Source organism: Triturus cristatus, chromosome 6 (genome assembly GCF_964204655.1).
Source record: "Triturus cristatus chromosome 6, aTriCri1.1, whole genome shotgun sequence".
NCBI lineage: Eukaryota > Metazoa > Chordata > Amphibia > Caudata > Salamandridae > Triturus > Triturus cristatus.
This window is the reverse complement of record NC_140589.1, coordinates 517,796,694-517,819,071: the sequence shown is the minus strand read 5'-3', so window position 1 is coordinate 517,819,071 and position 22,378 is coordinate 517,796,694. Positions and strand designations below refer to the sequence as shown.

At 43.2% G+C, this 22,378-nt stretch overlaps 1 protein-coding gene across 2 annotated transcripts in view; it reads right to left on the bottom strand.

Moving 5' to 3' along the window:
* Positions 1-1,060: 1,060 nt before the first annotated feature.
* Positions 1,061-22,378, bottom strand: part of DDX43 (DEAD-box helicase 43) — a 1,041,849-nt gene continuing 1,020,531 nt past the window's right edge. For both annotated transcript variants that reach the window (XM_085610941.1, XM_085610942.1), the window contains exon 17: positions 1,061-2,131. The gene's annotated coding sequence lies outside the window, so the exon portion shown is untranslated. The remainder of the gene's footprint in view (positions 2,132-22,378) is intronic.

Genomic DNA, 22,378 nt, shown 5'->3' with positions numbered 1-22,378 from the left:
GTACATAATTGTTCTACGGAATGGAAACGTGATCTTCACAAGTACATGACATTCTAGTCTTGCAAAACACAACTAACATGTGGAAGAAGAATTCAAATCTCTATGAAATATACCATATTGTTTATTCTTTAGGTGTCCACTGCAGTGCATATGTGTTTTAATACTTGCTTACATTTATTTCTTTGATTTTCTCTCACACAAACTATCCTTATATACTGCAGCATTTCTTTTTCTCCTCTTCTCTTTCTATGGCTGTTTTTGAAACGTTTCTATTTATAGATCAGTATTATTGACATTATGGTAGAGACTTTAGACAATATTACATTTTTTCCTATACCTTTAGATGGACTAACTTTAAAAAAAGACACTTTTTTTGTTGGTCTTGCTATAAGGTGGGAGTGGCAACAAAATTGTCAGCAAAGGAAGCTTTATCAGTCTTGGTAAAAATAATTTTCAGTTCTGGTTTGTCAGAGCATGCGCCTTCATGACGTACTCTGCATACATTAACCTTTGGTTGCACCAGAGGAGTATCATCTTCACACATCATGCCATTGGCTAATATGGAGTTTTATTTTAACTTTCATAATGTGTGCGCACTTGAATGCATGAGGCACTAATTTAAACTTAATCATGATGCCGTTTGCCACATTCAAATCTTTATCTCCTATAAGAATTCTATAAAGAAAATCAATTTTTTTTCTCAACATTTTTCTCAGCATTGAGAAAGCCAATAGAGAAGGTTTTGTTCTGATAAACAAAATTTCTGCATACAGTGCAATTAAACAGGATTTGTGGGGGCCAGTGTTTAAGTGGCTGGAACATTAAAATTACACATGCCGGATTTGTCAATGATGGTTTTACAGTTCTAGCTCCTATGTCAAAACATAAGATTCTTTAAAAAGATGGTCTTTGGGAGAAAAGAGTTCCACGTTCAGTTTCATTGGTTTCATTGTTGTGTTTATCACATAAAAGCAAACTTTGTCCGGGTACTTACAGTTTTGCTGACATTTTCATAAAAATCAGTGTACATTTCAAAGATTTGGGAAATCACTGCCAAATGTTCAATTATATTGGTTTATTTAAGACTTCACATTACAGAATCTGTAGATGACAGTTTACATAGCATATAATGCAACCCTATTAACTTAAAAAATATAGTATAAAAATATGCTAAGGTATATATTGTTACCATTGTTAAAGATGTGGGTTCTACAGACCAACCCCCCCACAAAAATGGCACCTTCATTTTAAATCAAGATCATGGGAAATTCAAATATTTCTATGGCAAACAACTATAAGACGTACAATGTAAATATGATTTTTCTATGCACACAGAATGACTGTGAAATGCTACGTTTCATCCTGTTACTGCCAGGGGCATAGACCTAGACAAGACAGAGAGACAGCATTTAACAGAAAATAAAATTAGAATAAAAGTCAATTAACTCAAATATTTTTAAGTCTGTCTCACCAAATCTATTAACACTTAACTTAAATTTGTTTCTCACATTTTAGCTTTATTCTTTTATTACCCCTTATGGCTGTTACAGCAGAAAATGCACACTATTAGCTATACCTACTACCAAATAGACTGTTTTTTGAAGAACAGTTTAATGCTAGTTAAAACAAATTCTGCATAACCTGCCAGACAAAAGTTTAAACTGGGAGCTAAATATTTGTTCCCATCTACAAAACCCTTCCGTCAATAAGGACAATGCCCAATAGAAGAAAGCAACCTACTGAAAGACCTCCAGAAATGAAGGATTTTTTATTTATTATTGAGGACAGTGTTACAATTGGTTTAGACAGCAATACAACATTGTTTTACTATTATATAATTGTCTAATAAAAACAGCAGGGTTCGCCGAATATGTTACTTCTCATGATATAGTCCACTGAGATTCTGAGAAAAATACAACTGACAGCTTTAGACTGCTTCATAGTATACAACATATTCACAGTAAGGGAGGATACACAGGTAAGAGTTTCAAGCAAAATGATGAGTTTGCACAATATTTCAATCTGACATGTAGCACTAGGTACGTGTAAGTTATGGTGTGCCATGGAAAGACCAAAAGGCATCATTTTAGACTGGAAGTGGCAGAAATTCTAATTTTATGGCCATGGTCTCCTGAAAAAAAAAAAGAAACAAGGGAGCAGTTATTGACATCCAATTAGAAACAAAGAGGTACACCACTACAGCAATAAAAACAGTACTCTGAAAGTGAAATTAATTCAACATAATATTGTATAGGGGAAAAACAATTGTTTCTCCTACAAAGATCATTGAACTGTTTTTTCTTCACTTTGACAAACACTACATAAGGATAACAGAAAACATAGTTACTGACTTTTAGTCCTTGTTCTGCGTCATACAAATCTTTATTTAATTTATAAATGTAAGAATAATTCTCTGCTGCATGGGGGGACATCGGAACACAGTGTATGAATATACACATAAGTCCATATATAATAAGAAAGGGTGAAGAGTGCAACATGTCCATATGATGAGAATCATCCTCCAAAAGCCTATCACAGGCAAGATTTTGAGAATTTTAGTTAGTTTTCAATACCAAAAAAACCTTCTTAAAAAGTAATTTCAGCACACATAATACATATAATGCATATATATTAAGCAATGAGTAAAAGTGCATCCTGATAGACATACATTACAATTACTCATCAGAACGGCGAAAGCAACCTTCTTCAAATCCCAACTGGACAAAACTAAAAATCGCCCGAAAAGGCTGTTTGAGTTGATTAGGTTACAATCCAATAACACGCCTATCCAATCTCCTCTCATCTCCTGCCCTCAGCCAAACTGCGATGCCGTTGCAGACTTCTTCCTTGAAAAGAAAACGCGAGTAAGATCGAATCAGATCTAAAGTCTGCCCTGATCGATCTCTCACCCTCTCCTGACTCCTCCTTACCTTCGCCCCTCCTACACCGCTCTGCCCCTCCCCTAAAAAAAACGCCTCTTGCGAGTCAATTCACACCCCTCAACGACATTGCCATCTTCAGTCAATTCACACCCCTCAACGACATTGCCATCTTCAGCACTCTCTCAACTCTGAAACCTTCAAATCACTTCAATGATCCCCTCCCCCCCAACTTCTTTAAAGAAATGATAGGATCACTAGTCTCATTCTGGTCCAAGATCCTCAATGCTTCTCTTCTGCAAGGTGAGATCCCTGACTACCTGAAGGCGGGCCTAGTTCTCCCCATTCTCAAAAACCCACGGCAGACCCGAATAACTATCGTCCAATCACAAACATCCCTAACCTGGCAAAACTCCTTGTGAAATGTGTACATGAACAACTTTGCAAACACATTGAGCAATTCCAACTCCTCGACCAATTCCAATCGGGCTTCCATCCCGGACACAGCACTGAAACGGCCATCACTCATATAGTGGACGACGCGCTCACTTTGCTTGACCAGAATTAATCTTGCCTACAAATACTACTCCATCTCTCATCAGCATTTGACACTGTCAAATATGACAATCTACTTAGCCTTTTGGAATGTAGGATGGGGTTCTCAGGCACTGTACTAACATGGTTTGCCTCTTTTCTCAACAACAGAACTCAGAGTCCAATCCAATCAAACCCTATCCAACTCCAGTCCCTGCACACTGGGTGTGCCCCAAGGGTCCTTGCTCTCCCCCACGCTCTTCAACCTGTTCATTGAACCACTTACTGTAATCCTCAAAGCCTCAAACATCCAAGATCACATGTATGCGGATGACACCCAACTGTACATGAAAATCTCTTCCCCTGAAGATATCAAGTCACTCAACGGAACTCTACACAAAACACTTAATTGGCTAACATCGAACCACCTCAAACTAAACGCCCTTAAAACTGAATTCCTCCTCATTTCACCCACTAGGCAAACCCCAATAGCTGAGAAATATCTCCGGACCTGAAATCGTTCAACTGGCTTCCGTTTGAATCAAAGATCCAGTTACAAATTGCATGTATGACTCGTATAGCTCAACACTTCAACACTCCCCTTTATCTGGCAAATAAGCTCGAACTATCCGGAGCCTCCCACCCTCTAGGAGCACCAGCACACTGCTACTCAAGTCAAAGAAATTAAAAAACAATTTAAACCTACAATCATACATTCTCTGGAATTGCCCCGAGAATATGGAACTCCCTACCTGTGGAAAAAAGGCTGATTCCTTCAACATGTGTCTTCAAAAGGAAAATGAAAGCTTTACTGTTGAACACTGCGCTGAACTAGAAGTTTCTCTCCTTTTGTCGCCCATCTTGCTTATTTGATTAATCTGCTTCCTGGCATTTGCTACAGCTTCAGTGTCGTACGCTAATATGTCAGGGTGTTCATGATGTATATTTTTCTACTTCTTCTCCCACAGCTATCTACCTAGGTCTTCCACAAATCGTATGTAAAGCGCTCTGATACCCGCTTCGGTTATGTTCGTGCTATATAAAACTTTAAAAATAAATAATAAACAAGATTTAAATAAATAAATCCTGTCCATTTAAGTTTGAGGGAACGTCCGCTATCGACGTTCCCTTGTACTGACAACTGCCTCACAGAGCCAGGCCTTTTTAAAGTGAACAGTGTGAACTACGAAAGAATTTCAGAGGTTTTCATTCCAGATACCGAAAAAAGATGCCAGAGAGGGGGTATGATCCTTTATTACTTCAATGAAGATTTAACGCTGCAGAACCAGTACTACAATTAACTATTTTTCTGCACTGTAGGATCCTCTTCGATAGCCACAAACAGAACAGAGTAGCAAACTAAAAAATGTCAGTCTTCGTGGCTATTGAACACAAGGAATAACAACTGTATCCTATAAGGAAAAATGAAGGAACCTATAATAGGGGATTAATCAAACAGGCTCCTCAGTGCAGCTTGACTGACAGCTTCAGTTTTAGAATTGAGGCAATAGTAACTCATGATAGAGTGAATTGACTTCCAAATAGCTACTCTACATAATTCTGAAAGAGGAATGCTCTCAGCTAGGCTGTTGTGGCTCCTTTTCCTCTAGAGGAATGAACTCTGCATCTCCCTGGTAGGGATTTATTTGCCAGTTGATAACGGAGATATGCAGGCTACAATTCAATGAGTAATGGTCTGTTTTGAAGTGGCCAGACCTTGGCAAATGTGACCACAGGTATTAAAGAGTTGGCCAGAAATAAAGATCTTTTCTAACTTTTGAAGAGTGTAACAAACATACCGCTGGAGAGGATGAGTTGGGAAAGAAGCTGGAAGAGTGATGGTCTGGTTAATATGGAATTCCGATACAATGTTCAGAGAAAAGAAGGACGAGTCTGCATAACTATCCTATTTGCAGTAAAAATTGTATAAAGCTCAAATGCTAAGATAACTCACATTTTACTAACCCTATGAGCTGACATGATTGCTATCAGAAGGGAGTCTGTCAGGTAAGATGCTGAAATTTAATGGAAGAGACCTGGAGCTCTGACTGAGCCCAATGTCAAAAAGTATGGAAGAATAACATTCTCTTAGCATGTGATTGAATTATAGCCTCTCTGTTGGCACAATAAACAAAACCTCTTCCATTTGAAGAGGCACCAAGCCTTGACTGAAGGACCTTTGGTTCCTTTAGAATATCCATGCATGAGGGAGGAAGATTTAGATGTCCATATTGCCAAATTCAAGGATATCAGGGTAATGTGGAATAACTGACCCCGTGATCTGGGTAAGAGGTTCGGTTTGCATGGCATCCTTGTGTAGTTTAACAGACAATTGTAACAAATCCAGACTTTGGCCAGTCGGGAACAAAGAGCATCATTATTGCTTGGCAATTCAGGAGTGTCAGTATGCCCTTCGGTATTAACAGCATTAAAGTTAAAGTGTAAGTTAATGGTGTCGGCCAGTTCATCAAAAGGGCATTGCCCAATGAGCCTGGCTCTGATAGCCTGGATGCTACGTCGTGTCCTTTTTTTTTTTTTGAGTTGTTGCAAAGAAATCTATTGTTGGACAGCTCGAATCTATGAAGTGTGTTGTTGTCCAGAAAACATTTGTGATTTCCTTCATAGAATCTGCTTAGGTAATCCACTTGTTGGTTTAGGATTTAATGTTAAGCATATTGCCTTTACTGAAAGAACCTTAGCCAAAACCCATGGCCAGATCTTCTGCAATTCCAGTATAACAGGTTTTGATCTTGTGTCCCCTTGCTTGTTTAGGTAGTGCATGTGTATGTTGTTTGAATAAGAAATTTGCTTGTAATCATGGATGATAGGAAAGCCTTGAGAGCTAGCTGGACTGCTTTGAGTGCCAGGTTCTTGATGTGATGGGAGCTCTCATTCTCTGACAAACATATGTGCACAGACAGAGCTCCCATATGAGCTACCCATCCTGAAAGAGAAGCATCTGTTACAATAGTACATATGAGGGTTAAAAAGGGATGCTTTAGACATGTACTCTTGCACCAGCATGAAATCAATTGCCTTGCAGTCATTACTGATGATTTAGACACTGCTGGAGACATTTAACTTGTAGGCTGGCATTCAGGACAATGGAACTGCAGGAAGGTAAGAACAAAGTAGATTTGCCTGGACATCACACTGGAAGTCTGAAGACGATATTTCTCCTGGACTGATAACACACACTCCTCCAAAGGATGTACTTTTTCTTGCATCATCTAATATTGTTCACAGATAAGGTCACCTGAACAGAGGGTGTTGCTGACTTCTGAATGGGTAAGCGTAAACAACCCTGCAGCTCAGACTTGGCTAAAGCTAAAGTACCACAGAATTGCGCCTCTATTATCCTGTATTTAATAACAGCTGTGGGTGCAGTATAGAGGAGATACAAAACGCTGAGGAACAGTTGGGTCGGGGGGTTGAGCAGGTAGTTTCGAGCATGTTACCAGCTGCTGCTTCATCGAACGTAACCTCATGTGAGGCAGCTGTTACTAACACGGAGCAGGTTGCTCTAACGAAGGGCCCGCCGGATCCTTCATGAGGGTCGTCGACAGCAGAGGGGGTAAATCGGGTTGGGACTGTTTCACCTCACCGGATTATGGCCCCGCAAAAAATAAAAGGAAAGAAGAGGCACAAAAACTGGCACAGTTACGGTTGAATCTCTGTTGCGCCAGGACAGGGGAGAGATCCTAGACTTTGATCATTAACTACATACTGCGATGAGACAAATTGTGAGTGACCTTTTTCAGTCGCGAATGGAACCACTTTTTACAACACTCCTGGATGATATCTCCAAACTCATATTAGAAATGGGGGTTAGTCTGCGAGTCAGGAAGGTCAATGTACCCCTCACCCTGGCTTAGCTAACAACGATAAGGTTAAGGCTGGCAAAAATCTAGGTGTTATTATGGTAGATATGAATACCTATTGTGTGGGAGCACACATTCCTTTAAAAAACACAACTCTATGCTGGGCACGGTAAATCACCCAAACGTAGGACAGCTGATAGCTGTAGGTTACGTCTACCCCTGCAGCCACCCCTCTGGTAGCAGTATTAACAGGGGTACCCCCGCTTAAAGATATGACCATTAAATCAACTGAGGAGCTCAAGCGTAAAACGAAATTTTGGTATAAACAACGGTCACGAAACAGACCTGAAACTACGAACAGATTCTTTCCCTTGAGCCAGCTGGAAAACAATGATTGACTGGCATCATCCACTCACCACCTAAACCCGTGAACGGTCAGGCCAAGGACAGCCACTCCTTGCCCCATTAAAAGGAATGATGAGGGAATAAAAACACATCTAAGGGTTCTTACCTGGAACATAGTGGGACTGAGAAATAAAAGTAATGATTCCAGATGGTCTGATATATTAAGGGAGTAAGATGTGGTGGGCCTACAGGAAACATGGGAAACGGAAAACGCCTATTGGGTGGATGGTTATACAACCTACTGGGAACCCGCATGGCCCTCCCCAGCAGGTAGAGCAAAGGGGGGTTAATAATCTTAATTTCCCTCAACCTCTCAGGCACCCATCGCATATTGGACTCTGGCTCCTGTAACTGTTTAGTGATTGAAATAACCCCTGTCCATGCACCATTTATGTAATTTAAAAGGTTTTTTTAGACTCATATAGGGAGAAGCAATCCCCTCTTTATTCGGTAATAATCTTAGGCGATTTCAATATACATTTGTCACTGACATTTTGGGCCCGAATATTGTTCTAGCCTGCACTTTGAGCATACTCAGCAAGGAGGGTTCCTTGAGGACTTTTTGGCTGAATTTGATCTATCACAACCAAGTGTAAACCCAGGGGAGCCCAGGATCCCCACCTTTAAGGGGAGAGGCATGGATTCCACAATTGACTATATCTTCATTACATCAGGTCTGTTATCCCAGGTGGTATCCCACACAGCACAGTGGTCACATTTTAGCAATCACAATCCCATACACCTTATATTGGGTGGGGGTACCGATGTAGTTGGAAAATCTGGGGAGACCACTACTAGTAAATTTCTATTGCTAAAAGATCAGGGCTGCAGATTGAAATGGAACAAGGTAGTCCTGGACCTTTTTCTAAATGACCTATATGAAATTTCAAGGGAGGATACTGGTCTTTGTCTTGATAACACTAAGAAGGGGTTAGAAACCCTCACAGCCTTTGAAAGGATCTGCAAACAGGTAGCTAGAGGACTCACATGCCCAAGGAGGGATTGTAAGGAAGGAGGCGAGAGGTGGTTTGATCACGAATGCACTGCAGTCCATCAAAAGCTTTTCAATGCCCTAAAGCAAACACAAGATAAACCCCAAATAGCTGTTCTTAGAAAAACATACAAGCTTGTGTTACAGGCCCATATCACTGATAGATTCAGCTGTCAAAGTATTAGGGAGAGTGATCCTTAGTAAATTAACAGAATGGCCAAAAGAGAGTTGTGTACTATCAAATTTACAGTATGGTTTTAGAAAGGGTAGGAGTACAACGGACCAGTGTTTAAATTGGCAGCTATTAGTTGGGGAATACACAGCTGCTAGGACCGGGACCGGGTTCTCTATGGGCAGGACACTTGCACAGGGGATCCATTGGCTGCTCCTAGCTGCTACTCCCTGTTGGGGTTTTGGTTTGGACCATGCCGCAACAGATACTTCTATGTTTATGAGGTATTGGGGTAGGAATTCTATGCTGGTTTTGTTATTACTTTTTGTTACTGCCACTATGCTCTCCGTCATGTGTGACCAAAGGATTGTCATTGCCATTTACTTCGCTCTTCCTGTGCATTTACGCTGTCAGTCATGCCGCCAGACTTAGATCCAGGCGGGAGTAGAGAGCTCCGAGTCCTTAGCTGGAACATAAATGGCCTACTTGATAAGATCAAGCGAAGAGCGGAGCTGTGCCAAGCGAAGCGGCATAGGGAGGGCATTCTCCTTTTCCAGGAGACTCACTTAGCCGGAACCAGGACATCTTGCTTGGGAAGGTTTGGCTTCACACATATCTACCATGCATGATTTACTAGAGGCTCCCGGGGCGTTGCGATTCTTACTCACCGTTGTGTCCCCTTCGTTCATCATAAGACGTGATCAGACCCCCAGGGCAGATTCGTTATCATCTATGGGACTTGTTATGGGGGACCCATTGTTTTGGACAGTATCTATACCCCCCCCCCCCACTACCATGGTGGTCCTTTGTTGAAAGGCTAACGACACTCTGGACTGAACTCCCGTCAGGGTTGACTCTGGTGGGCAGAGACTGGAATGATGTTTTCTCTCCGTCACTGGATAGGTGGCGTGCCGCGGCTCGCATGACGGGGACCCATGATTCTAAATTATTACCCGTGGTGCAGAGTTTGGGATGGATTGACTCGTGGAGAACCTTACACTCCACTGCATGTGCGTACATATTTTTCTCGGGCGCACACGAGTCCTTCTCGCGGCTAGATTACCTTTTTCTCTCAGAGGCGTACACTCACAGATTGCTCGCAGCGGATATTCTCCCGCCGGTTTCCCTTCTTCTCTCCCTAGATCCCAGGCGCTCCCAATTTCGGTAGCGACTGTCGCCGTGGTTGCTACGAGACACTGAATATAGAGCACATATCCATAAATCTATTACAGAATACCTTTTCCTGAATACGGGCTTGTTAGCCTCCCCTGCTATTTTATGGGAGGCATTAAAACCCACCCTCAGAGGAGCCAATATTGCTTTTTGTACGGGGCGGCGTCGACAGCGCAACGACAAATTAATACGGCTCGAGGCCCAGTTGCTCATCTTGGAACATGCGAGCAGGGGCCCGGAGGGAAGTGCTGCGCGCGGACACCTGTCAAACATACAACAGGCGTACGCTAGAGAACTCCTTGATGAAGCCCGTTTGTATTGGCTCACCACTCGTAGCCAGATATACCAGTGGGGAGATAAGTCTAGTGCCTTGTTGCACCGTCTATGTCAACAGACACTACACCCTACGGACCCATCTGCTGATTGCTTCGCTACTTACTTCATGGACCTATATGCCCCCCATGAGGCCCTCCCCGCGGCACCCGTCCAAAAGTTTATAGATGACTTTCCACCTCGGGCCCTGTGCAACAAGGTGCGAGACACGTTAGATGTTCCTGTGTCACTAGAGGAACTGCTGACCAGTATGCGAACGGATAACGCACCGGGCCCAAGTGGCTTCCCCTGTGAATTCTTTCAGAAACATCATTCACAATTCCTAAAACCATACCTGGCGGCTCTTGAGTTTTCTGCAGAGAGTGGTAGTCTCCCTCCTGACTGGCGGCATGCCGAAATTGTTGTGTTCCTGAAGCATGAACGCCCCCCGGAACAATTCTCGTCCTACCGCACGATCTTACTACTTAATGTGGAGGCCAAGCTTTTGGCCAAGGTGATTGCCATTCGCTTGGTCCCATACATTACGTAGCTGGTTCATCCAGACCAGGCAGGTTTTCTGCCGGGTCATGCCACACGACACAACATCAGACGTGCGCACAGTGCTATAGCCGCGTTTGCCAAACTTGGGTGCCCCACCGTGCATCTTCTAGCGGACATTAATGAAGCCTTCGACTCCCTCAGCTTGACCTATCTTTTTGCCCTACTTAGCTGCCTAAATTTAGGCCCCTGGCTCTTGAAGCTTATTCGCCTATGATACAGAGATATAACCGCTTCAGTTAGGGTGGCTGACTCGACCTCCAGACACTTACCTATTAGAAGGGGAACACGCTAGGATTGTCCACACTCCCCGTACCTTTTCGTGCTTGCTATGGAACCGCTGGCGGCCTGGATTCGAGTGGACACCCAGATGTGTGGATTTGAATGGGCACACGGGGATTCTGATCGCATAGCATTGTATGCAGATGATGTTTTATTTTTTCTCACCAACCTTGACCGGACTGGCCCACGCCTCCTTCGTATTATGTAAATATTTGGCGAGACCTCTGGCCTGTACATGAATCGGGGGAAATCATTTATGTGGCCACTTCAGGGTGGGGATCGGCTGGGCAGCTGGTCACAGGAAGTCGTTATGGTCCCAGATGGCTTCAAATACCTGGGTGTCATCCTCTTGGTGTCCCAGTCTGTGGCGTGGACCAAAAACTTCGCCCCCCTGTGGACGCAGGTGAGCGACCAGATGCATGTATGGTCTGATATGCCCCTGTCTCTCTTTGGCAGATCAGCTATTTTTAAAATGCTTTCCCTCCCCCGCCTTCTTTATCAGTTGCTGAACCACCCATACCCAATCAAGCAGACATGGTTCCACCAACTAAACGCTATTCTTGCCGGATTTCTCTTGGGGGGTGGTACATCGTGAGTTGCACTGAGGACCTGCTTCCAGTCTACCTATACCGGTGGGGTGGCTACCCCAGACATTTATGGGTATTATCTGGCCTTGCACCTTCTAGTCCTTAATAAATGGTGGTATGGGGATCGGGGGACCTGGAGTATGCCGTGTAGCGCTGACTGCTGGGAGATACTGCCTTGCACATGGCACTTTATTCGACGGCACTGCTGAAAGAACTGCCGCCTGCCATCGTCACCGTATTCCGTACCTGGAAATCTGTCAGATGGGATGGTAGGGAGAGGAAGGAGGAATCCCCGCCTTTGCTTGGGGTCTGGAGAAAGGGTCTGGACTTCTGTATGGGCCTAGAAATCCCTGTCTTTGGAGCAAGGGGGTGCCCCAAGAAACATGAAGATCTGAAAGAGGTGGGCCGACAATAGAGGTCTCTATCTGGAGCCTCTTACCCCCCCGCAAGACATCGCGGACTTACTGCTCTGAATCTAGCGCACTGGACTATTAGATGCGATTCCAAATGGCATGGACTTTCCATGTATATGCTACAATTCTCTCTGTCTGACGGAAGCAACGTGGCGTAGTTCTTCGTTCTTTTGTTATTATTTTTCTTTGTGACTATTTCCTTGTGTGACGATTGTCATGATCATGTTGAAAATGTTGACGTCCATCTTTGTTACTACATATGTGTATTATGGGTGACGTGTGAGGCATTCCTTTTGCTTTGGCTGTCAAAAATTGAAAAAAAGAACTAGGCATAGGCTTAGTTTCTGACCTGATAGGCTTGGCACCGCTCCTGATCTGGATAATGATCTGAATTAACCCAGAATTGGTGGTGAATCGTGAGATTGCCGGAGATTGCTTATCCTTGGACAGAGCAAGTAGCATCCTGTGGTTAGGGTATGTGAAGAACTTAACATAGAAATTAGGGCGCCCCGCACTTTTTGAGTCTCCAAACAATCTTAGTAAAGATCTTGGGTTAAAAAACATTTTTTAAATATGATACAAACTGAAAGAGAGGCTAAAGAGCTAATGAAGCCCACGGTACAAGCATATCTTTTACTGAAAACAGCTCCAACGATAAAACCATATTTAAATGTCATAAACAAAGCCTTATCATCACTTTCTTTTAATTAGATTTAGACTCAACCTTTTGCACTTTATATTGGCTGAACCTCAGGGATGGAGAAAGGTGAATGATTTGGGCCCTTGTTCGTGTCATAACTTCTCTACCCAAGACACTTTGCACTTTACCATGTTTTGTGACCACTTTTATCTCATTCGTAAATGTTTTTTAGTGTCTATTTTAAAGGACAAAGGTTTTTATTCAGGTAAGGCCCGCATTAGTATACTTACAGATGCAGAATAATACATGGGAAATCTTTAATATTGCTAGTTTTTTTGTTGCGGCCGTTAGGAAAAGAAGGACCACTATGTCATGTAATGTTGTAGTTCCTCTATAACTGCAATAAAATGTGCTTTAAATTGGACGTCCTTTTCAGAGAAGAGTACCGTTTTTACTGAATTTTGAGATGAAATACTTTTTAAATTGGTTGTCCTCTGTTTCCTAGAGAAATTTCTAAATGAATTTTTGCATATGCTGATTTTAAAACAATCAAATGCTGTGGGCATTTTCTTGCCGAATGTTTATGGTGCCTATGATTATGGTCCTTGTATATGTTTTAATTTTGCTGTATGAGATGCTTGTAGTGTACTTTTATGGTTTTTATTAACCAAACAAAGTGAATATGACTGGCTGACTTCTGAATATTTATTTGTAGACCTGGATTGATTAACACAGAGCTAGTTGTTCCAAAGTTCTGTAAGCTGAGATTTTATCAGTCAGCCATCTAGGTATGGGTAGAGTAAGACTCCATGACGTCAATGTTGGGTTGCTACTAATGCCAAGCATTTAGGACTTTTGAGCAGTGGATTTCAGACTAAAAGGAAGTATTATGTATTAGTAGTGTAATGTTCCTACCAGAAACACAAGAAACTTCCTAAGCTGATTTGATCCGAATGTGAAGGCAGGCGTCCTGTAGTTCCAGAGCACCTATGCAACCAACTTGTGGTAAGGTAAGATTTGATGAAGAGCTAACATATAAATGTTTTTCCCACTTGATCCACTTGTTGGCTCTTTGTATATCCAGGATGAGTCTGAATTCCTTCTGGCCTTTTATCTTGAATAAAGGCTTCTCTATCTGTGAGGTGCAGAAAGTAGTTCTCTTATATTTCTTTAGAAGTGCGGGAGCCTCCTTCCACAGTTTTTTTTCTCTTCTAATTGGTAGTATCAAAGTTTTGACTTTAAATAATTCTGGGAGGAGGGGATAGATTTAGCAAGTAGAGAAGAGACTGCAGCGCATCTTCTGCTGAAATGAAATACCCTAGGGGCCACAAAGATTCTGTTATTGAATCCGCAAATGGTGACAACCTTAGTTTTTTTCTTTACTGTATATTCTACCACTGGTGTAAATGTCAACATTGATTTAGGGAATGTCGATCAGTGTTCTGATAAGTATGTGCCCCACTGGCGAATGATGTATCAACTTAAGAGTGGATAAATAGTACTGACACTGAAGGACACAACAGCATGCATTTGGAGTGCTTCAATGTTGAAACTGACGGCTACAACAGTGATAATGTTTCGACAGAGAGACAGTTCTTGATAGAGAAGTGTTCTGGACTGATGTGTATGCCAACGGTGATGAAAATGTCAAAAGCAATGCTCATCCTAACGGAAGCGGAGAAACAATTCACGACGTTAGGATACACGCTAGTTAAACGGGAGATTGCTAGGGGGTGGGAGGGAGGTAATGCGCCCAGGCCCAGTGGCTGGATGACAGATCTTGATAGATGCATGCTGGCGGAAACGGAGGTTTATGTAACTAGGGGATGCCCAAAAAATGGGATCGGAAGTGGGAAAGGTGGAACAAATATCGAGGGGAACCTGTAACACCCCCCATGGTGGAATTGGAAATGCGTCAACAGACAGAAAGAGCAGGTTGCTTGTAATGTATATTTTGTTTAATGACTTGGTATATTCGAAAGTAGGGTCCGATAAGAATTTATCGTCAGTCTACGATGTATAATGATGTGGTTAAACCAATAAACAAATTTAAACAAAAAAGCAATGCTCATCTTTTTCCCCCTTCTTTTGACCTCCTTTTCCTGGATCTTCGTCTATGAGAGTTTTAATGGGTTGTAGGGACCGCTGAAGTAAAAGCAGCGTATTTCCTGGAGTGATCTCCGGCATTTTTTATTTTCTTCCCCCTTAATGTCTGACAACGTGCCACAAAGTCTAATGCCCTCACTGTTCTTGTGGGTCCTGTTTAACTTTTGTCAAAATTCACATTCCTTGACAGTATGTGAAGATGGTAAGCACTCCATATAACACAACGTTGTTGGTCCACAAAAAGGGCCTATTTACAAATAGGGGAAGCATCCTGACTAACATCCTTGTGGAAAAGGCTATACTGTGCTTCACTAACCTGCTAGACTGAATCAAGACAGGGATTTAAAAACAAAGGGTGCAAACACATCTAAAGTATTCCAGGTTCCTACTCACACAAACCACAAACTGGAAAAACAAACTCTGTGATTTACTGCCAGTGCAAGTGATCATGGGTAATAGAATATCCTGGGCCTTTGAGACAGGCAGCATATTTTGTTTTAAACACTTTTATAATATAAGCCTATCAGACTGCATCTTTAAACATGTAGGCAGCAATTTGTGTTACAGTCTAAAACTGAAAATGAAGACCCTACGATGCAAAAACACTTTGTATCACAAATGTCATTGAATATCAACACATTCTAATTGAAGAACACGAGCACAAGCTGGTTAGTGAAGCACATTATTGCCTTTTCCACAAGGATGTTAGTCAGGATACTTTCCCCTATTTGTAAATAGGCCCTTTTTGTGGACCAACAAAGATATCCACCTCTCCCAAATGCTCTCCCAAACCTAGAAGTGGGGCATTAATCACCTATGTCAGCTCTGGGTGGGTAAAGGAGAGAGGTCTGCCACTGACCCAATGGTATTCCAGTGGCTACCACTGCAGCTATTTCAGTCTTCTCCGAAATCTGCAAGTGGTCAGAGAGTCCCCTGGATGTAGGCCCCCTAGGATGTCAGATCTCATTGCAGAGCCCGCATGCGCCACCTGACGTGTTCGACCAGCAGGATGCAAGGGGCCATCAGTCACAGCAGCCTCAGCTGACCTCACTGAAATCCAAGAACAAGGCCAAAAGATCTGGATAATAGTCTGAATGTTCTGGACTCTTTCCAGGGAGAAAGGCACAAAACCGAACCGTGTCCAGAATGGCTTTGATGAAGGGGAATGCCTGAGAAGGAGACAAGTGTAACTTTGGCACGTTTAAAGCAAATCCTAAGGATGAAAGGAGGTTTGGCGTATTCTGGAGGTGGTTGATGACTGCCTGGGTTGGAACCTGACTTCACAAGCAGTCATGGAGTTAAGGGAAGATTGGCACCCCGACCTCTAAAAGGTGTGCTGTAACCACCGCCATTACTTCTGTGAACACACAAGGGGCGCTGGCAAGTCCACAGGGGAGCACAGTAAACTGGAAACACGCCTCTCCCACCAGGAACCCACAGGTAGAGCCGATGGGCCAGCGGACCGGAATATGGAAATTGGCATCCTGAAGATCCAGCGCCACATTTCACCTACGAGAGTCTAGGCTACCAGTCCAGGGTGAGCATCTTGAAATTCTCCTTTCATAGGAATAGATTGAAGAATTGTAGATCTAAAATTGGTTGAAGATCTCCATCCTTCATCGGCACCAAGAAGTACTAGGAATAACAACCATGTCCTATTTCTGCCGCCGGCACCTTCTCAATAGACTCTTTGGCTAAAAGGGCTACAGCTTCCTGCTGCAAAACGGAGAGATGGTCCTACGTCAAATATTGGGTAGGCAGCAGGAATGAAAGGCAAGGCATAACTCTTGCTGACAATTGGAAGGACGGGAATGGCAGAAGGTCTTGCTTTCGATGACGACCTAATATCGTCCATTTTATCAGCACCACCCCTGATCCCGGACACCACCTTACCCATCACCAACACGAGCACTAGTGATGCACAGAATTGAAATGGACACACTTAAAAACTTTTCTCCATGGGGCAATCATGATCTAGTACCTTTGGGGAAAAATAGCCCCCCATGGTCTAATTGTGTCAAACGCCCCACATAGATTTCTGAATAATGTAGAATTCAGAAGGAGCTGGTCCCTCATAGCATACAAATGCACAAGGGACTGGCTGGTCCTAATTAAACAGACGGCAAAGAGACTAACTGAACTGGTTGGCTCAATCTAATGTAACACAATCACAAGGTGGTTGCCTCACAATCGAATTTATGGACTTTAAAATACAAAGTGACCACAAGCAATTTTTGGAGATCATTACAATTCCTCAGGACAGAAAGCTGCATATGCAATTCAGACTGGGATCACTACCTCTGAACTCATTCACTGCCGAGTGGAGACGGCCTCCTTCAATACAGTTACACTGTCCTGGTTGCCCCAACTTTCTTGGAACAATCCCACATATTCTTTTTGCTTGTCCAATGTATAACTCTCCGAGATGTAAATGGTTGGCACCTGTTTGTAGGTTGCTAGGAACACGTTGCCACCAGGAAGTGCTGCATAGTTTAAAATCGGATTCAAGACCACTTATTGCCTGTGCAGTAGCTATGTTTTTGGGAAAAATGTGGATAATTAGGAGGCGCACACTAAAGAAGTGATAAAGTGATATGGTGTGCCTTATCGGTTCTCTTCTCCACTTTCCCAAACTCCCTAAACATTATCTGGCCAGCACCAGTACGATTTTTTATTGTTTGCGGTCCGATCCTTTTATTGGGATTTTACAGTGGAAGTTTTTAAAGCATCTTTGGCGAACCACCCTAGGACTAATCTTTCGTAACCGATTATTTTAATTTTATTATATACGATTGCTATTTTTCTTAACAACAACTTATAGTAACGTGTTTAAGACTCATTTTGTTATGCATATAAATCCGAGTTTCTGTACTGTATGCATTTGCACCCTGATGGTCTGAAACTTATCATCACATTGTGTCGATCTCTGCAATTTTGTAGTGTAGGCACTTCTACTTTTATGGTCGGAACGACCCAATGAATTTTGCTTTGACTTTGATTATTTGACGCACTCTTGGTTGAGATCAGAACTATGGAAAATGGCCTGAAAACACAGATGACACTGACTACATTCAAGAAGAAACTTGAAGAGAACAATAAAACTATCAACTCAAGGAATACCTCACACAAGTCAGAATAAACAAAAATTCAGGTGCATCGGATTTCTCAAACACAGACAGCACAGGATCAGAGAAATATTCAAGCAATTCTTCTAGCGGAAGTTCCCACCGCACTCAGAGAGCAAGAAGATGCGGACGACCATGTGGAAATCGAGGTTTGTACCCCTAACCTATGCCATTCCAACCATATGGAGGTGGCCCATATACCCATGCCCCCTTCCAGCCTCCACAGTTTGGATACCCCTGGCAACCTTTCCCGCCCCCTTTTTTAGCGAGAGGCCAAAACCGAGGAAGAGGAAAGAGGAGAGGACAATAAGTACAATGGCAGATGCAACCACGAGAAGAACCGGAGCCAGAACCCCGACCGAGCACAAGCAAAAGCCTGTGGGAATAGTGAACCTTAGCACAGTGATTTGTACTGAAGCCCAACAACAAGTCTTCAACTAAGGACTGGGATTCGTCCCTACACCACAATCAGAATTCTTCCAACGGATACGCCTGTCAGTATTTTTTAAAGACCAAACCTCACCAAGATCCAGTGAGGACACCAACACAACCCTGAAAAGGAAATCTTATTTTGGTCCACCAAGCCATACTATAACTCCTGTCGTATTGGCTTTTGAAAAAGCAGCAACCCTTGAGATTGACAAACTAAGAGACCAGAAGACATACGTTCAACAACTTGACAAAAGCAGAACACAAAGCAATCAGAGAAATTGAATATATGGACAATATTGTGATAACATCGGCAGATAACAGTGGAGCAACAGTGTTCATCCCAGAAGAGATGTGCTGTAGTGAATGTCTCAAGCGCCTACAGGCCCATAGGAATGAATGGGAAATTGCAAGCGCAATTTGCGAGTACCAGTTGGTACTCGCAAATTGCTCATGCAATTTCAAGGGTGTCAAAAAGACACCCTGTTGCACCCCTGAAATTGATCTGTGCACAAATGTTGCGCACTCACATGTCCCAAGGACATGTGTGTGTGTAACCTCCAACTTTGAAAAATGCATTTTAGTGCATTATTCAAAGTTTTTGCAAATTACCATGAAGTTCAACTTTATGGTAATTTGCACCCCCTAGTAGCGAAATGAAAGAAGAATGAAAGAAAATTTATAATGCGCAACTAAGCCCAAAGGCATCAAGGCGCCTAACACAAAAAAAGATCAAACAGACCAAGGCCACACCTACGGGTAAGCTTTAGCAAAGAGCCACGTCTTTAATGCCTTCCTAAACATAGGTACAGTATGTTGTGATTTAATTTCAGTGGGGCAGGTATTCCACAGTTTTGGGGCTAGAGACGAAAAAGCCCTCCCTCCCCATTTAACTCTTCGAAAGCGGGGAACTGACAACAAGTTCTTTCCCAAAGAGCGAAGGTTTCTGCCCGGGACATAAGGTACCAGCAAATCCTTCACCCCCTCCGCCCCACTGCCAGATAAAGCGCCATAGGTCATGCAAAGGAACTTAAAGACAATCCTGTCTTGGATCGGTAACCAATGCAAGCTCTCTCTAGCAGCAGTAGCGGAAGAGATTCTAGGAGCATTGAGCAGAAATTTGGCTGCCGCATTCTGAGCTATTTGTAAACGCTGCACAAGGCCCTTATTTATCCCGGCATAGAGAGCATTGCAGTAGTCAAGCCGTGAGGCGACCAATGCAACAACAATCTGATTATGAGCATGCGGAGCCAAATAATGTCTGATTTTCCTCAGAATCCTAATAATACCCCAGCAGGTAGCAACAGTCCTATTAACCTGCTGAGACATGGAAAGAGCAGAATCGACCATCACTCCCAGATTACGAGCCGAGTCTGTAGGTATAGGACACACTCCCAAAGAGGGAGGCCACCACTCAGAGGACCAGATGTCCCTATTTCCACCAAAAATAAGAACCTCGGTCTTCTCCCCGTTCAGTTTTAGTGAATTGTAAATCATCCACTGAGAAACTGCCTCCATGCAGTTCCAAAAACTGAGGGCGGGGAGACTACCCGAGAGGGACACCATAATCTGGGTGTCGTCCGCATATGATACCACCTCCATCCCATAAGATCTTATTAGCCTGGCAAGTGGGGCCACATAGATGTTAAAAAGGGTCGGACTTAAGGCCGACCCCTGAGGGACCCCACATTGCACCGGTAGGGGTGGAGAAAGGAAGTCACCCAATTTGACCCTCTGTTCCCTCTGGTCCAGGAAAGAAGCCAAAAGGCTCAAAGCCAAACCTTCCACCCCTATCTCCCTAAGGCGAGATATCAGCACCAAGGGAGACAGGGTATTGAAGGCGGCTGTCAAATCCAACAGGACCAGAAGGGTGGTATGGCCCAAATCAACCTCCGTGCAGATGTTATTAAGTACTACCGTAAGGGCCGACTCCGTACTACGATGTCTCCGAAAGCCATGCTGGGACTGATCAAGACAACCCGAGCTGTCTAAAAAGGCCGTCAGATGCTCATTAAGATGAGTTTCCAGCATCTTCGCAGGAGCAGGGAGCAATGAAATAGGACGGAAGTTTTTAAGGATTTCCGGGTCTAAGGTAGGCTTCTTTAAAAGAGGCTTAACCACAGCACTTTTCCACAAAGAGGGAAAAATGCCCTCCTGAATTGCCCAGTTCATAATACTCAAGAGCGGGGGCAAAAGAGTTTCCCGACATTCCTTAAAAACTTTAAGAGGGCAAGGGTCCAGAGGGGACCCTGACCTAGTCTTACTAAGAAGCAGGTCAAGCTGTTGTAAAGAGAGCAGAGGAAAGATGGACAAGTTCGCAGACAGGGCCACATTTCCATCACCCATGGCAGGAATGACCGGCAGGAGAGGAGACAACGCGTCCCTTTGCAAAGCAAGGGCCGAATAAATATCAGCTATTTTGAAGTGGAAAAATTGTGCGATCTTATCACAGAGATCCTGGGAGGTAGAAATAGGATCAGGCACTTGCAAAGTACACAAAGAGTCTGCAATTTTAAAAAGTTCTCTGGGGGAGGTGAGAGTGGTAGTCAACTTAGAAAAAGTACTCCTGCTTTTCTTTAATCACCTCCATTTTATATCCCTTGAGAAGTAATTTGTGTTTTTCCCTCTCTTGATAGTCCCAACTCGCCCTCCAAAGCCTTTTCTGCTTCCTACAGCTCTGCCTTAGGATTCTCAGAGACTCTGAGAACCAAGGGGCTGAAGGTCTCTTTCTGGCAGAATAGCGAAGAGAAACAGGAGCCAACAGATCCAACGCCGAGGTGATGGAGGTAGTTAATTCAAGCGCCGCCGCACTGACGTCCTTTACTGTGGCAATCACTAGGTTTGGAATTAAAGGGGCAAGAGTGTCATTAGAAATACTCCCATAGTTACGCTTGGGTTCTCTCTTGCTAGGACCGCTCAACTTAGTGTGTGCAGGAGAGGCCTGAAGCTTCAAAGGAACCGCTAAATGGTCAGACCAGACCAACGGTATCGGAACATCTGTCATCAGCCTTGCATCATTAGAAAACACCCCATCCAGGATATGACCTGCCCGGTGGGTAGAGCTGGTAACCAATCGCTGAAGACCACAATAATAATAATAATAATAACTTTATTGTTTGATTACTTAAAATCATTACAAAAACAACACAAAACATACCCCCCCCCCAGAATAAATACCACATTGAACTAAAACCTTAATATCCAGAGTAAAAATCCACATCACTTATCAGTAGGATTCAAGTTAAAAACAATTACATTAATAGCTTTTGGATGGGACGACAGAGGAATAAGAACCCAAAGGGGTGCTGGTGAACTCATTAGACTCAAGTTAATTAAGCTCTCCCTCAAATTGACGTAAAAGTCTGCAGACTAGGTTCATATATTTAGTTCCACGGCAAGCTAGTATCGACGAGGTGCCCTCTAGCCAGCAAATCACCGCTTGCCTGCTAGAGCGAATGTTCAGCTCAATGAAAATTGATTTCAAGAACTTTCTCCTTTGGTCTAAAGTGGCTGTACATGCGCATGTTAGATGGATTAATGTTTCTTTTTTAAAGCCACATAGTCTGCAGGATTCCGTTTTGAATGGCTTTTTCCACTGGGGGTATAAATCCTTAGCCTCATGCACACCCATTCGGAATTTTAAAAAACTGGTTTTTAGTTGTGAGCTGAAATGGGCGGATAGGTACGGTTGTGGCCTCAAGAATCTATATGTATTAATTACTGTCCACCCATGCCGCCGCTTGGAGAACTCTTGTTTGTCTGCCCATAGGGATTTCTTTTTGGCTGCGCTATTTACTATTTTGCCAAAGCTTCCTCGATCCAGTCTTTTGGCCCATGCTGTTTGTAGGGCCAACTCAGCCAGGGACTCTCTCAAAAAGCTTCCCCAGGAGTTGGATGTTACATGATCCCCCTGGAGCTTAATTTCTTCCCAACATAGGCTATTTAAAGAGT